This window comes from Cheilinus undulatus, linkage group 3, assembly GCF_018320785.1.
Source record: "Cheilinus undulatus linkage group 3, ASM1832078v1, whole genome shotgun sequence".
NCBI lineage: Eukaryota > Metazoa > Chordata > Actinopteri > Labriformes > Labridae > Cheilinus > Cheilinus undulatus.
Window position 1 is genome coordinate 20,471,261 of NC_054867.1, and position 14,336 is coordinate 20,485,596.

Sequence of the window (14,336 nt, forward strand, 5' to 3'; positions counted from 1 at the left end):
AATTTAGCCTATTCAGAGAGTCTGACAATATAACAGATGTTTATGTGACTATTAGAGATCACTGTTTGTGGAAAGAAGGGTTTATTGCTCTGATTTATTTTCACTAAATGAGTCATCGTTCTCTCTATCTGTTAGGCAAGCAGACGAAACCTGTTGTGGTTGCTTATCAGAGACAACGTATGTGCATATTGACTTTAGGAAACCTCCCTCTGATCTCTGCGATAAGTTTTTGACCCTGACATTACTTAAACTTCCCCTGTCACAAACACAGACACACAACAACACACCCGGTATTAGGTCAGGCCCAACAAGTTGGCAGTAAATGAGTCCTTCTGCAGATAACGACTTAAACTCATTTCTTATCCAGTTTGCTTGGATATTTTGTAATATTTAAGGGTAGTCGGTGATTTATCAAATAGCAGCAAACAAAGCAAAATAATCAGCCTTATGAACCATCCCAAACTTAACTCACAAATAGAGCAACACTGCAGCTCCTGTCAGCTGTCAGAGCAATTCTCACTGTAAATCTAGCTCTTACTAGGATTTAAATGTCTAATTTTGGGCTTTTCAGTGACCCTTTAAATTCCTTCAATACAGCAAAAGCAGATTTTGATTGGCCTGGTGTTTCAGCAGCACAGCCTGTTATCAACATCTTAAAAAGGGGTCATACTGATAACAAAAACTCATGTAACATGACTGGAAACCATCAGTGCTAACATTGTTAAAGGGTTTTAAACACAGCAGGTACAGTTAGCTGCAAGGAGGACATGTTTTTGAAAGTTATCATAGCGTGGGTCAGAAGCGAGTGGTGGGATTTATCAGTCAGTGTGGTTTATGTTCAACAGATTTTTAATTCAAAATGAGGAATCCAAAATCGAGAGACAAACTGTTATTCAACTACCATTTAAAAAGAGGAAAAGAAAACATGAAAATGTGTCCTTGCTTTGCAGGCAGTTCATATTACATTAGAAATCAAATAACAGCCAAATAGATAACTTTCTTTTTTTTTTTCATTTTTGATTACCAACCTAATATGAACTGCCTTAAAGCACAAAAAAAATAAATTAAAAAAAAAAAAAACTTTTTTTTTTTTCATTTTTTTATTTCCTGTTTTTTTCTGTAATTGGGACACAGCTTGTTTCTTGATTCTGGTTTATTTATTCTGGTTTTGTTAGTTGGTGGAGGCGGCATGACTATGAAAGGGTGAGGTGAAGGCTGGCTTGCTAGGGCCTGAAATGGCCTGGTTGGTGCTTGGGCCTGGAGAGGATGGGTTAGTGTCAGAGCCTGGAACGACTGGGTTGGTGCTTGGGCCTGGTAGGGCTGGGTCCTGATAGGGACAATCTGAGACATACGATGGTGCAAATTCTGTCTCCAGGAACACTTCCCAGTTGTAAGGTTGAATCCCTGTCACCTGAAAGCCGGCCTGAATATTCAGTGGAGTTGCAGCCAGAGGATAAGCAATTGCCACAATCCCAGAGATGTTATAGATGGTGACTGTTTTACCTGAGTTGTTCCTCATCCAGGAATCAGAAACAGAGTTTACACATTTTTTAAGCAGCCCATAAACATTTCCGTCCAAAGGCTGCAGCCTTTGTGAGCAGTGGGGTGGGAAAGACAACATAATGATGCCATTTTCTTTGGCAAAAGTCAGCCCATCAATTGAAAGATGTGAGCAGTGGTTATTCAGAAGGAGTAAGCAGGGCTTCTCTGTTGAGCACTTGCATGTTCAAAGTGAGGTTCTTTCATCCACCCTGTGGGATTTGCTCCTCCTTTGCTGTCAGGCAGCCCATTTCTGATGAAGTGATTGCGAAAAGTGCACCCGAGGGAATATAAAGTAGGGGGGTATACTGTTCCCTGTAGCTGAGACTGTGCAAGCAAGCATCACCAGGGTACCAGGGAGTCAGTGACCTCACCTGTTTGAACCCATGCCTGACTACCAGTCGGTCTGGTTTCTGTACCGTTGTCACACCAGTTTCATCCATGTTCCAGATATCTCCTGGTCCAAGGGAATGTCTGGTTAACCCTTTCTCCAGATTGTCAAAAAAAGTCTAGACATTCTCCTTGTTAAAGGCACTAGCTCTGGTTAGGCTGGTTGCCTCTGGTTTTCTGAGGGAGAGTGAAGGGTGCCACTTTAAGAAGCACGTAAACCAGTCACTGCTGGCTTTTTCTTTGTCAGCCCAACCTTGTGGAAATTGCAGGTCCCATGCCACTGCAAATTCGTAAGCCAGCTTTTTCACCTTAGTTGGAGACAAACCAAAATAGAAGTCAGCTGATCTCATAAGATACTTCTCAAGCTGCAGCTCCAACTCTGTGCTAAAAACGTGCCTTGGTGATTCGTACCCAGCCACTGTAGTTGGGACAGCTGTGACTCTCTATTTCAGCTGGAGTGAATGTCTTGCAGTACAGTAGAGAACTGCCATGTTCTGTTTTTCTTTTGTAATTCCTGACCATGTCTTCTCTCTTTCTCCTCTCCTTTAAACGGCCCTTTTTTCTGTAAAAATGAAGTCAAAATGTCATTATGACAACTGCTGATAAGCAGACCCTCTGTTTTAATGTAAATCCTATTTCAAACTTGTTCTTCTGGGGTTAGTTATCACGTGTGACAACTAACCCCAAAATGACTGAGACATGTTGCCCCAAACTACAATATTTGCTAAAGGTAGCTCTGGCTTAAAGTTAACTTACAACAGAACAATGACTGGGATACTACAGTCCACATGTATCACTGATAGGATTTTTATCCAAAATAAGGTTATTTTGAAATATATCAAGTTGATATTTTTTACTTTGGGATGTGCAAAATGGTTAATTGATACACAACTAAGCTCACCATGTGCGACTCTCTTCTCAGACAGGACATGACACCTGACCATGTATAGGGAAAAAACTAATAGTTAACCTTTTAGTTGCACCTTCTGGTGGGGAAGATAATTGCCATGTGACAATGTACCCGTGTGACAACAAGCCCCGGTCTGTATGTCATAGAGAAATGTTCATATCTTTTAGGCATAGTCTTCCACAGAATTTATTCTGAGAATGTAACTGAAAACTGATATTCTATATGATTCTATATGATCTTCTTTAAGCACACTCATGATCATGTGCAATAAATCAGCACACTGCACTTTATCACTACAGCACTTTATCATCTGCCTCATCCACTTTAACTGCAATGGTCACTTTATTCCTTGGCTGTCTTAAGCTAAGGTCATGCAGCAACTTACTGTATCATGATATTTGGGTCTTTGTATTTTAGTGTACTGTCTATGTTAACTGATTTGGTGTTGTCTGATTTTTACGTAGATTTTTAATGGACCCTTGTTTTTTTTACCATCAACCTGCTGGGGACTACAGATGGAAATTAGCCTATGGCTACAACCTGGCACATTTACATGTCCATGTTCATTAATGTGCATTGTCCCTTGTTACAAATAGATAAAATAAATTAACACAGACTTTGTGGCGATGCTAAAATGCTCACTCACTTCCAGGTTAAGGACTCATTAATGCACCTCTACAGTTGCTGTTTGAACTGTTGGACCAAGCCCAGGTAATACATAAGCACTAGTTAGGAAATTAATATCATGTTATAAAACAACAAAAGATAAGATTTATATCATGCAGCACTGTAAAATTTAATTGAGTCCATAAAATAAAGCTGGACCCTCCTGATATGTTCTACCATGAAAACTGAAGTAATTACTCAGAGGATTATATCAAGCAATAAAGGTTCATGGAAATGCATCACTTCCTCATCAAAAAGTTTGTTTTGAAAACCAAGCTGGCTGAAAGAGTGTCTCCCTTCAATAACAACAGCCCATGAACAAACAATAACATACAAATTCACAGCAGGAGACATTTACAGTCAAAAATAAAGCATACTATATTAAACTTATGCAGTTCTGTGGATGTCAGAAAGCATCAGCACTCTAAGTGTTTCAAGCAAAGTACCAACAGTCCTTGAAAACATCAGGATTGATGAAAATAACCCAAAACCCCGTATACCACTTTCCCTGCCAAACCAAACACTACAAGCAGTTTTCTTACCTTGTGTATGCAGTGATGGCAGTGAGACCACTGACCAAACATTACCCATGCACGATAGTGACCATATCACTGAAGAATCATTAACCATTATGAGCTCCTCCTTTACTCTCATGTCTCTTATCTGTTATGTAATTATGAGAGTCTGGGGTCAGCTATTCTGCAGGGGATAGAGAAACAAAGGCTACACATCTGTGTTACTTTGCAGAATGGTCGGACTTTAATCATGCAGCCACAATCAGATGCTCTGCAGCTGCAATGGAGGATGTTAAAAGAGTTTCAAACATGTTCTTGTTTTTAAATGGCATAAAGTAGAACTTTCAATTAAATCAGCCTACAATAAGTTTTCACCCCTTTCAACGTTTTATTCTTTAATTGATTTCATAAATCAGTAGTGGTCAATATAATTTGGCTTTTTGAAAAAAATAACCCAAAAAAAACAATTTAATGTCAAAGTGAAAACGGATTACTGCAAACTAACATTGATCCAATAATACTATCTAATTTAAAATAAGTGACTGCATAAATACCCCATGTCAGTATTTAGAAGATGAACCTATGGCTGCAATCACAGCACTGAGTCTGTGTGGATAGGTCTCAATCAGGCTTGCACATCTGGATACTGCAATACTACTCCATTCTTCTTTGCAGATCTTCTCAAGCTCTGTCAGGTTGCACAGGGATTGTGTGTGAACAGCTCTTTTCAAGTCCAGCCACAAATTCTCTACTGGATTGAGATCTGGGCTTTGACTCCAGAACATTCACCTTTTGTCTTTAAACCATTTCTGTGCAGCTTTACTGTATGCTTCATGTCATCATCAAAACAAATGGAAAACAAATCTCCTCCAAAGTTGCAGTTCTCCTGCAGACTGAATAAGATTGTCCTCCAGGATTTGCCTATATTTTGCCCCATCCTTTTTACCCTCAGCCTTTACAAGCCTTCTATGACCAGCTGCTGAGAAGCATCCCCACAGGATGATGCTGCCACTGCCATGCTTTACAGTGGGGATGGTGTGTTTGTGCTGATGTGCAGTATTTGGTGTCTGCTAATGGCGACTTGTCTGATACCCAGAAAGCACTATTTCGATCTCATCAGACCAAAGTACATTCGTCCACTTGACCATGGAGCCTCCCACATGCTTTTTGAAGAGCTCTAGTTTAGATGTAATACGAGTGGCTTTCTCTTTGCCACTCTCTTACAGCTTTGACTGGTGAAGAACCTGAGCAACAGTTATTGAATGTAGAGTCTCTCCCATCTCAGCTGCTGAAGCTTGTAACTCCTTCAGAGTAGTCGTAGGTGTCTTGGTCTTCTTGTTGCACAGTCACTCAGTTTGTGTAGACTTGATCTAGGCAGATTTACACATGTGACATATTCCCTCCATTCCTTGATGATAGATTTAACTGAACTCTGGGCGATGTTCAGTGCCTTGAAAAATTTTTTGCATCCATCCATCCTCACTCATACTATTCAATATCATTTACTCTGAGTTGATGGAGTGTTCTTTTGTCTTCATGGTGTAATGGTAGCCAGGAATACCGATTAACCAGTCACTGGACCTTCCAGACACAGGTGTCTATATTATAATCACTTGAGACACATTCACTGCACTCAGATGATCCCCATTTTACTAATTGTGAGACTACTAGCACCAATTATACGGACCTCTGTTGAACAAGGCCTGTCACTTTAAAGGGGGTGAATATTTATGCAGTCACATATTTACTCCACATGTTTATTTAACTGACATTACTTTGTAGAACTCTGTTTTCACTTTGACATGTAAGAGGGATTTTTTTTCTGTCAAAAAGCCAAATTAAATTGACCATGACTGATTCATGAAATCAATAAAAGGGTAAAATAAATCCAACTTCACCCAGACTTTTTCCTGGAAGTCACCTTGTAAAATAAATTTGATTTTTTAAATTTAGTATAATCCACATGACCATGTGAGCAGTAAAGCTAGGCATGGCATTTTTCTGATAAAATAAAAGGGAATATTCCATTGAACATTAACCACTCTGTACACTCAAAATGTGGACATGACTCTTGGGTGATGAAATCCAGGTTTTGTGTCCAGAATTGACCGATCGCTTTGATGAGATCAATATGGCATTTGGTGCCAACGCATATCTTAGCGCTCAGTCCTGTCCTCCTAGGTTGTGTCAAAAAGTGTATCAAATATTTACAGTATTTGACAAAAACATTTTTTCTTTTCTTATCTAGTGAAACAGGTGGTCAGACATTCAGTCTACACTGATTTCAGGTTATTGTTTTCAAAGAAGCTGCAGCACTTACCTTGAATGACACTCAGGATACATCAGACTGCTGTTGACTTTAAATGGTCTAATTTTCAGTGCTAATCCTGAAATGTCATGCTGGTAATAATTTCTGTGGTTTCTCCTTCCACAAGAAATGGAGTGACCCTCACAGCTTATCCATGCCTCACTGCTCTGCTACATTCCTTGACCCTGCGTTAGCAAGGGAAACACCCCTTCTTTCAAATAAGTAGCCCAAGTCCAGATCCAACAGTCTTTAAGTCACAACAACAGCAATGAAGAATTCACCTTCACCAGGTGATCATGCCTGTTTGAGTTCCCATAGAGAAGTGAAGTACTTGGTGCTGATTTCTTCGTAAAACAAGCAATGAAAACATTTGAGAAGAAGAGGAAAGAGTTCCTGTTTCTGCACAGACAAACTGCTGTTTCTTATAAAAGCAGCATGAGAGCAAGGCTTTAATCCCCCTTAAAACACCAAGTCCTCAGGCAGCTCTTTCTGCCATCAATGGCTGCTTTCTTCTCCCTTTGCTCCACATAATGATATTGTTTAGAGTGTTCCCTGCCAGATATCTATATTACCAACATGTGAGCCACATGTGGGAACAGCCGCAAAGATTACAGCATCATGAAACGAAAAAGCCAAAAAAAACAGCATGGTTTTAGCACGTGGTCAAAGTTGTTGAGCAGATTCATGTGCTTGTGGTTTGCTTTGTTAGCAGCGCTGAAGAAAACACGAGGTCAGGAGCTGCCATGGAAAGAGATACGGCCAAGTAATGAAGCTCTCCCTTTGGGACAGCTTTTCTCAGGACTGGATCCGAGGTAACAGAGGTGTTGAGTTTCCCAGGATGTGGGAAAGAATCCAAAGACAGAGTGCACCAAAACAAAGTCAGCTGGCAAAAGTATTGCCCCAAAACCTCTGTTTTTAATGATTTCCACCATGAATGAAATCCCTGACTGGATATCATTGGCTGAGAAAAGGGGTCAGCTGACAAAGCTAAAGCCACACATGTTTTCTTAAAAGTCCTGAATCTTTTTGGTTGGTAAAGAGGATGTCACTGCTGTATTACAATTGATAAATGCAAGGAGAAATAGATTTTTATAAATAAAATGACCCTGTTGATCTTGGATATGTCATTCTTTCTTTCTTAAGCTTTTATTTAGAGAGGACAGTGGATAGAGAAGGAAACAGGGATGAGGGAGTGGGGGTGGGACATGCTGGAAAGAAGCTGCAGGCGGAACTTGAACCTGGGCCGCCAATGCTCATGACCTAACCACTATATACAGTATATAAATAAATAAATAATATGGAACCCTACATTTAGCTTTTAACCCTTTGAGCCTTAGGCCTGTTTTTTCTTTATCAGTTTATCTCGCCTGGGCTTTCTGTCTTAAAAAGCTCATGAAACAACCCAGACTTTAAGAATATATGTGCTGTTGTAATATCACTTGAATTAAGAAAATATGGGACTATGAAGATAAAAGAAAAAAATTAACAGAAAATAAAACTCAAAGAGTTTAATATGGGACACACAGTAAACAAAAATGGCGAAGACTTTTTTTGCACAAACTTGGTCTTCCATCTCTTGGGGACCAAAAAGTTTTAAAAAATCATTCTGTTACAAAAAAAAGCTTTCAAATATTGACATATTAACAAAAAAAAGTCATTGTGCTTTTTTGTATTGGCTCTTTTTGTGCCATTCTTTAAAGCAGTTCTGCCTGCAGTGACACAGAAGGCCACATCACAGGCTCTCTGTCTCTCTTTCTCTCCATTCTGCTCTATACAGGACGTCTCCTCCATGATCTAAGTGTAAAGACATGCACGGACTGATACAGTATAATGCAACAACAGAACAGCCTGCCATTGGTTGTCACAGCCCGTCACAATGCTCTGTGGGATGCAATCTGATGGACGGCATTAGCCACTAGCAGAAGAAACAATCAAAAAATAGATTTAAAAAAATGTATGAAAAGATGTTCAGTGTCGGTGTAACTGGTTTTGATTTGATCTTTAAAAAAGTGTAAAGTCACCTTAAGGACTATGAAGGCATGGATAACGTCATTAGAATGGCACAATAGCATGCTGCAAGAGAGAGAAAAAAGTTAGTGGCTTTGGTTCAAAGTTTATAAAACTTATTGTAACCTGTGTCTCTTCTTGTCATATATGGCGTCAGCCACAGAGGGTTAACGCTCTCTTTGAAGTGAATGGTACCAATTTTAAACACTTTCACTAAATGACTACCCTACAGATGTTCTGTAAACATCTTGCTTCTTTTTAGGAGGCAAAAGTGAAAATTATTGATCTTCAGCGCGTCGTATTATGATTTTAGAATGATGAAGACACTTTAAAACAATTAAATTGGTTAAAATACTGTTTTTATATTTAAAATGGGTTGAAATTAGTGCATATATTACTGCCTGATAGGCCCCTGGACTCCTAAGTTTGGGATAAGCCCCAGTTAATGAACACTCCTGGTTCCGCCCCTGATGGACATGCAAAGTAGCATTTTATTTAATCAGTTTTCCCATGATGATGACATTTCTAGTAGTTCTCTTGAGAGCTCAACTTTTTAATCTAATGAAAAAGAACAAAATGAATATTCAGACAATGCATTGTCATAACATACCATACAACTCAATACCATGATACCATATGTTACCCTCTGATAATATGATTCCAAATGATATGATACAAAATAATGTGAAACTGTTCAAAGTGTAGTATATTATATGAAGTAATGCAAGGCCATCCTATAACAAACTATGATACCATGCAACCCTGCACAATACCATATGATGTTATGTAGTAAGATATGATTCATTATGATACTATAGAGAAACAGACCCATTGGAAGACCAACATGCTGCTGCTGGGCTATAAAACTAAAGCCACAGCCTTGAGACACAACTTTCAAAGGATGCACCCTTGAATTGGGACACAGCGTATTTCTCTATATCTAATCAAGCATGCTACAAACTCTTTAATACTATACAGCAAATGTTAAATTAAATGGCCTGCCCTTGTGCCATGTGTCCCAAATAAGCACACGGTTACAGCCCTTTAACTGTTAAAGTTGCTGATGTTACCGTTTTCTGTCCACAGCTCACTGGTTTTATCTCAGAGATCACCTCTGTGAGCTGTGCGGCATGGTCTAAAAACCTGCCATCAGCAGCTTTGTTAAACATTGACTTTCCCACAAGACACAGCCAAACCCCACAGAGAACTGTTTGTCCTGCTCAGACTCTGTATGAACTACTAAGAAAGAACGAATGGGATAGTTGAAAGACAGCAAATAAGTACTCGGTGGCAGATTCAGTTGCTTTTTAAAAATGAAATGGAAGACCAAAACTCACCAAGCTCTCCAAATGTGAAGAGTCGGGCTGATCCTCCAGACTCCACAAGCCAAATCACTGCGAGCACAAAAGATGCCGTTATCACATGAGAATTAGCTGGCTAACTTAATTTACTGAAACTGGACATGAACCCAAAAAGGGATGCAGACATAGTGAGCTCAAGAAAGTCATACCTCACACAGACCAATCAATAACCTGTGAATGTATAATGTATGATATGGAAAAACAGACTTTAATTAATAACAAAACAAGTTGTATTACTCACTACACCTTGTTTATATGGCACCTTTTACAACATTAACAACCATATCTTTTGTTATGTGATCAACACTTATGGTGGGGTATTACTCCTGCAGGTCAAAAAAACGAATTATACACAACATGACTGGTTTGAGCAAAATAATACCCTAGAAATACTGAGCAGCATTAAAGTTTTTAGATCACTTACCTTTTTGCACGTTTCTGTCAAAAAAAGGCATTTATTTCAGCGCAAAACAAGAAGTGCGTTTAAGGTGAGAATATACACTGCCTCTTTCATCATCTGCTCTAAAGCACTATGTTAATATATGATATGCTGTGGTGTTATCCACTAACTTGTCTGACCCACTACCTGCGGTGCAGGAGGGGTTAAAATGTCTCCTCTTTTAACCTTTATCAGCGTTTCAGCTATCTGTGGCAGCACATGGTGTGCTTCAATATTGTGAAAGAAATTCAATCCATACTAAAGTTTTTATTGCACCATTCTCAGATATGTTTGCATGTTTTTTTTTCTTTAAAAAAAATAGGAGTGGAAGTATCTCACCTTGTGAACACTGCACTTTTATAGTTTTTTTATTCAGTCGTTCTCATTTGGTTAGATTTATGCTCTAATCAAAGTGATGTTTAAAAGTTCCTTAAATGTAAGTCTGCACACAGCTGTTCTTGAATGTGCATGGCTGTGTTTGGCTGCTTCAGATAGAGTGGGAGTCCCCAGTCTCTGGCACCTTTATTTTGGGGGTCACAGCCTGAAAAGTTTGAGAACCCCTCTTTATATTTACAGGAATAAAATTGTTGATTTACATTTTACCTTCATTTGTTTCACACATAGAAATTTTGTTCCAAATACTTTTACCGAATTTTATATATATATATATATATATATATATATATATTTTTTTTTTTTTTTTTTTTTTTTTTTTTTTTTGTCTGTTTCAACAAATGGAATGTCAGAAATGGAATGCCGTCAGACTATCATACAACCTGAACAGTGCATGCACAAACCCCTAGGAGGTCTTCACCCTGACATGGAGTTACTGGCCTCAGATTCGCCAAGTAAAGGCCTATCGCATGATCACCGGTGGACTTGTCAGACAGACACACAAAACACTAAGGCATTGTGGGGCTGCAGTTTCAACTAGCTTCCTAAACCAAATCTAATAATAGTTACAAAACCTTCAAATCAAGCATGTCTCAGTCCAAACCAACACTGTCTAGCAAGGCCAGTAAAGCCTTTATCCAACTATCTTGCTGCTTTGAATACAGCAGGTTCCCTTGGCATCTGGTCATCCCACAGGCTCAGAATCCTGAAACCATATAAAAGTGTACCATAATAAACAAACCCCTGAGCCAGCAGGACAACTAGACACTACCCACAGATGCTGCATGCTATGGGCACAAGATGCTGCTGTGAAACCTGTCTGTACCAGACAGCAGGTTCAGACAGTCAGATGCCAAGAGAGACAGACCAACGTTTGCTCCATGGAAATGCAAAAAAAAAATGCGTATCATGCTGCACCAAACTGAGCCAGACTGCTTGTTGGAAACAACCAATAAGACAATGCAAATATTTATAGTTTTGAGACTAGCTCAGACTATGAGCCAGCTCACAACAGTCAAAAACCTTAGATAAAGCAATAAAAAGAGCTACACTTTAGGCTTTGTAAATGCCTAATCTTCGACTTCGACTAGGCGACTTCAAGCAAGAAGAGTCATCACACAGCAGTAAAGTCGACTAGTCTATGCAGCAGCTAGCTCCAACACAGTGTGTCTAATGGAAATTAAATTTAAAAAACTTTATAGCAGTTGTATCTGCTCACCACTATGTATTGTAAAAGTGACCAAAGTCTGATTCCTGTCCACATGCTCTGCAGAGAGTGGACAGCACACAGTGCAGAGGGAGATCAGGAGACACCATATGGTTGTTGTTTTTAATAGTTTCAGTGAATAGTTAAAATCCAATATCTGATCTATGGAACTGATAGATAAAAAAAAACTGATTGCATTCTTATTATATGATTTGATATTTGTTACTGAATCAGACATATTGCCTTTATTTGAATTCAAATTTGCTAATGTTTTTCCTCACAAGCTGCGTTTGAAATATGTAGATACTAATTTTATTGTTGTTTGTTTAGTAGTAGTGGATAGATGATTTTATTTGTTTATTAAATGGATGTATTTTCTTTTGAATTGTAAATAAGTAATTTAAATATGTAAAATGTACACCAACAGCTGGGATTGATTAATTTATTGATAAGATATTTGGAATCAAATGTATTCTTGTTTTTGCACCAGCCTCACTTGTTGAATAATTTTTCTTTGGATCTTTAAATTGATTAATTTTTTGATCTCCCATTTTGTATCATATTTTTGAATTTATTAATAATTAAAGATATTTAAAGATACTAAAGATATCTTTTGGGGGTTTAATGTTTTCCTCTCTTTCTATAAAAGGAATTATATGTTTGGGGACTTCCTTAGTGCAAGTAGTTCAAGCTATGAAAATACATATTTTCTTTAGACTTCAATCTTCCAATCCACCAATCAACAACAAACGAGAGCCAATGGCAGAATAAGGTGTTTGACATTGGTAGAGAAGAATCTGCACATTTTTCATGGGTGCACCCCATATACTCCAGTGTTATTTTTGGCAGCTATTTTTCATTTTTGTCTTACTTTTAGTCTTTAAATGAAATGCATTTTAGTTTTAGTCACATTTTAGTCATTTCTATCCTTTTTAGTTTTAGTCTAGTTTTAGTCAACAAGAACCTATACACAGGTACATCTCAAAAACTAGAATATCATGAAAAAGTTAAATATTTTTTGTCACTCATTTCAGAAAGTGAAAGTGAATTTTGATAACGTAAAAAAGAATCTAATTGAAGATGAAACTACCACTTATGTACAAGAAAAGATCTGTGAAGAGGTAATAGTTAACTAGCCTTTGATTTTACTTGTGAAAGTAAAAAATCTACAAAATATAGTAATGAGAAAAGTTGGACAGCTTAAAGACATGAGAGTAAAAATTCTGAAAAGCCAGTTAAAGGATCACTTACCCATCAGGATGAACAGAAACAGAATCCCCTGCATCTTTGCTCTGTTGAATTCAAGCTGATACCTCAGCGCCCATGAACCAAGCAATCATTAAATACAAATCAATATTTGCCTTAAGTAAAGTGTAAAAAATAAAAATGAAATGCATCAAGAATTCAAATTCAGTGCAACAAGGAATAGGAGCATTATTGGACTACAGAAAAAATGCAAACCAAATTCAAACACAATGATTTAATTGAATAACTGAATATTTATTTCATTTATGAGTTGAAAAAATCACAAATATTTTGAAATTAAAAAGCAATTCTGTTATTGCCTTTTAAATTTTTTTAAATTGGATTTTTCATTAAAAAGTGCTAAACAAAAGAGCATTTTCTAAAAATTAAACATTTTAATAATGTAAAAAAATTCAAATTGAAGATGAAAATTAATTGACAAATTAAGTAATGTTCTTTTCACTTTCAAGTCAAAAAATGCGCACATGTTCTGAAAAAGAAAAAGCAGTTCTAATAATACATTTTAGTTCTCAAAATAGCCAAATCATTTTAGGTATGAGAGCTATTTAGTAGAGAATTTTCAGAAAATTAAAAATAAAAGTACTTCTCATTTTCAATTCAATTATGTTAAGAAATTTGCATGTTGCAAGGAATTTTAATTTTAATGTCAAAAAATCATTGATTATTGAAAAATTAAAAAGCAGTTTTGTTACTGTATTATAATTTTCAAATTAGACCTTTCATTGAATCTTGATCACTTTTCACTTCCATCCTGTGCTGCATCTGTGTAGCCTAAACGGTTTTATGTAGTCAACCCATTTATATTTTTGTTACCATAGAGTATACATGAGTATAAATGAAGAATATACCCACTACTAAAGAGAATATTAATAAGGAGTATACCCACTTCTACTGCCCCTGATATCTTCTTAAGTGAAATATATAACATCTAGGGCTGTCTGCATTAATACACTAATCATGGTACAATTAATGTCTATAATTTGTGCATTACTTTATTTAAAATTGCATTTATTATGTGTTCATGGTCCGTTATATTAAACCTTGGTGAAGTCATTGCATTCTCTCCCTGCAGCCACAGTGATGTAAGATAAACTCACCGGCCATGTTAATAAGTACACCTGTTCAATCACTCGTTAAATAGATAGTCAATCAGCCAATCACATGGCAGAAGCTCTGTGCATCTAGGCATGTAGACGTGGTCCAGATGTCTTGCTGAGTTAATTCCGAGCATCAGAATAGGGGAGAAAGGGGATTTAGCCTGAGGCTGGTGGTGTGAGCAGTAATCCTTAGCCACATTGCAAACCAATATGACTTCATCTACTTACAATATACTTT

The 14,336-nt window shown here is 37.5% G+C and overlaps 1 protein-coding gene across 4 annotated transcripts in view; it reads right to left on the reverse strand.

Annotated features, from left to right (window-relative positions):
- slc2a9l2 (solute carrier family 2 member 9, like 2) overlaps positions 1-10,228 on the reverse strand; it is a 187,491-nt gene extending 177,263 nt beyond the window's left edge. The window contains exons 1-3 of one of the 4 annotated variants that reach the window (XM_041783183.1): positions 10,121-10,196; positions 9,846-9,867; positions 9,673-9,729 (exon numbers count right to left, since the gene is read on the reverse strand). The gene's annotated coding sequence lies outside the window, so the exon portion shown is untranslated. Of the gene's footprint in view, positions 1-4,047; positions 4,074-9,672 lie in introns of those variants that run through there. The other 3 variants (XM_041783185.1, XM_041783182.1, XM_041783184.1) reach the window with 3 other exon arrangements.
- Between the last annotated feature and the right edge of the window lie 4,108 nt (positions 10,229-14,336).